We start from the raw sequence: 3,160 nt of genomic DNA on the forward strand, positions 1-3,160 counted from the left end.
CATCATGTGTCCTTTGAAATTGTCTTAGATCGTTGTCTTGATTAGAGTAGCTAAGTCTTTCATAGATAAGATGACCATCATTACAATATTACTCTTATCAAGTACAATGTTCTCCAGGTTCTGCTCACTTTGTTTTGCATGAGTTCAAATAAGTCTTCCCAGGTTTTTCTGAAACCATCCTACTTGTCATTTCTCATAGCACAATAGTATTCCATTACATTCATATATCACAACTTGTTTAGCCATTCCCCAATTAATGGGCATCTCCTCAATTTCCAATTCTTTGCCAGAATAAAAAAAAGCTTATATATATATATATATATATATATATATATATATATATATATATCTCCATCTCTCTCTCTCTCTCTATTTATCTATTTAATATATAGGTCCTTTTCCCTTTTCTTTGATCTCTTCGGGATACAGACCTAGTAGTGATATTGCTGGATCAAAGGGTATGCACGGTATTGTAGCCCCTTTGGGCATAGTTCCAATTCTTCTTTGAGGTCTCTCTTAAGGGTCTCCCTTGTTGGGGCTTTCCAGTTACATATAAGTTCTTCCCAAAGGAAAGGAGGGCAGAATAATGACCCCTAATTGCCCTGGATTGTTTTGGGATAAGGAGTTCAATGTAAATGAATCTTCCAGAAAACTAACCACAAGTGCCAACAACTTTTCTTTATTTTAACCGTTTAAATGGAAATTTTTAAAAAATATAAGTATTTCTACTTTAACAAACAGAATATACTATACTCAGTTGAATATTAAAAAAAAACCTTCCCAAACATGATTGTAAACATTCACCAACACAGTCTTGCATCTGCTTTTCAGTTTTCATTTCATATCACCTCCCTCCATGTCGGGCTGTCAGTTTCTGCCTCCTGCTGCTGTCACTGTGCCCACCTCTCACAGCCACTCATGTCTTTCTACCCTGCTGTTTCTGGGCTGCTTCAGACAGGGAAACCATGCCATAATAATAACAACTGACATTGATGTAGTGCTTTAAGATTTGCAAAGTACTTCACACACATCGATCAGAAGGTAGGTGCTATTATCTCCTTTTACAGATGAGGAAACTGAGGCACAGGGAGGTTAAGTGACTTGTCCAGAGTCACACAGGTAGTAAAAGTCTGAGTCAGAATTTGAAACCTGGTCTTCCATTGTATGAGTCCTGAGGATACACCCTAGATCACACTGCCTCCCAAAGTAGCCAAGTGTGTTTACCTTTGTGTTTTATATAAGAATGAATAAGCACTGAGTGAGAGCCGAAAGGCCTGTCCTATTGTCTAATAGGTGGTTGTCACACTGAGGCTTTGTGGCAACTATTTTGAAAAACTTTCTACTTTTTCCAGTTTGGGGATCATATCCTGGAGAGTTGAGGGTGTCATTAGGTTGACCTCCACTTAAGTGGGCCTTTGTACCTTCTCAGCTGTGAGTTTTGCCTCTACTTTTTGAAACTCTGTAATTGCTGCCAGCCCGGAGAAGAAAAACCCTTCAAAGAGAGTGCTGAAGGGGAAAAAAAAACCCTTTTAAACTTTATTTCAGTAGAAATGGGATGTTCTTTTTCAAAAGCTCCTAAGCAGCCCAGCTGCTGGGCTTTTCAAGTTCATAACTCAAAGCAACCACTGAGAAGACTCAAATCTGTTATGGTAGAAAAGCTGAGGAGACTGGAGGAGGCTGCAGAGCTAGCTTCTGGGGAGATCTGGGGGGGGTGAATGGGGGAACATTAGTGACTCTTAGTGATGTGACAGCATCATCCATCACTTCCCAGGCTGTTGGACTCCACTGTGTTTCAAACTGGATGAACTGTGAGATGAGAGCACCTAACGCCAATGCCACCTTTTTACAATTTGGCCTAGGCCCTATGTCTCAGGCTAGAAATGGATGCTTTTTAAAAATTATTTCCAAATGTCCTCAACCAAAAGAGTGTGTGGTTTCTGTCCTGCTGAGCAATTTGCTGGCAGGAGGCTGGGACATACCCTTTTCTGCTGCTCTTTGGGGCTGTTCAGAAAAGGACTGTCAGTGGGCAAATCACAACTTCATAAAACTTACATGAAAACTAGGTGTATTCCAAGAGAAATGAACATGCGTGTGGAACTCAAAGAGTTCACAATCTGTACAGAAGTTTACACATTTATGATAGTAGAACAAGGGAAGGAGGAGGAAACACATATATCCCTCTGAAGGAGTGTGGCATGAATATGATAGTCTGTTTATCTATAAAGGTCTGAGTTGCACAAGCCTAGTGCAGACTGTCAGTTGCCTGTCTTGACCCCCAAGGACACATAGGGAGTCCAGCTTGGGATGCAAACAACACGTTATGTCAACTTGGGGGGCTTCATCCTTGACACATTTAGGGCCTCTTGGGGTCCAGTGTTTCTGGAAAATATGGCAACTCAAAAAGACAAATTCAGGGAACCCCTTAACATTTCTTAACAACTGATCTAACTCCCAAGTAGCCCTGGCAGCAAGACTGGTCTCCTGTTCTCAAATATACTGTCCCTATTCAGTTAACCAATATCTGAGTTCTCTTAAGCTGGGGAAAAACCTTTTGTTCCCCAGTAAAGAACTGAAACTTACATGGAAATATCCCTACAAGAGATTCAAGCATGGCTGGCTTGCTTATTGACTGTAAACAAAAGTTTTTTTATTTTTATTTTTTTTTTTATTTTTGCTCTAGTGGACTCCTTTGGTCTGGTGAAGTCTATGGGCCCCTTCTCAATCAGTCAGTCAGATTATCAATAAACACTTTTTAGCATCTCCCATGTGCCATGCACTGTGCTAAGCACAGGGGATACTCTCAAGGAAGTCATGGTCTAATGAGGGAGACAGCATGCAAACAATTATTTACTTTCTCCAATGTAGAAACTTCTCAAGATGCAAAAGACTCATAGTGGACATGAACAAATACAGGAAACAAAAACAGTCAAATAGTTCATTATAACCATTATATTCCTTCTTTCACCCCCAAGATAAAAACTCTTTGTGGGATTGATGAAAGTATATTTTACAATCATCTTGGATCTTCATTGATGAAGCATGCTACCTACTTCGTGGCAGAGGGGTGATGGACTCAAGATGCAGAATAAAAGATATTTTTAGGTATGGCCAAAGTGGGACTTTGTTTTGCTTGATGATGTATATTTGTTATAAGGGATTT

Source organism: Vombatus ursinus, unplaced genomic scaffold (genome assembly GCF_900497805.2).
Source record: "Vombatus ursinus unplaced genomic scaffold, bare-nosed wombat genome assembly UNPS02007344.1, whole genome shotgun sequence".
NCBI classification, from domain to species: Eukaryota; Metazoa; Chordata; class Mammalia; order Diprotodontia; family Vombatidae; genus Vombatus; species Vombatus ursinus.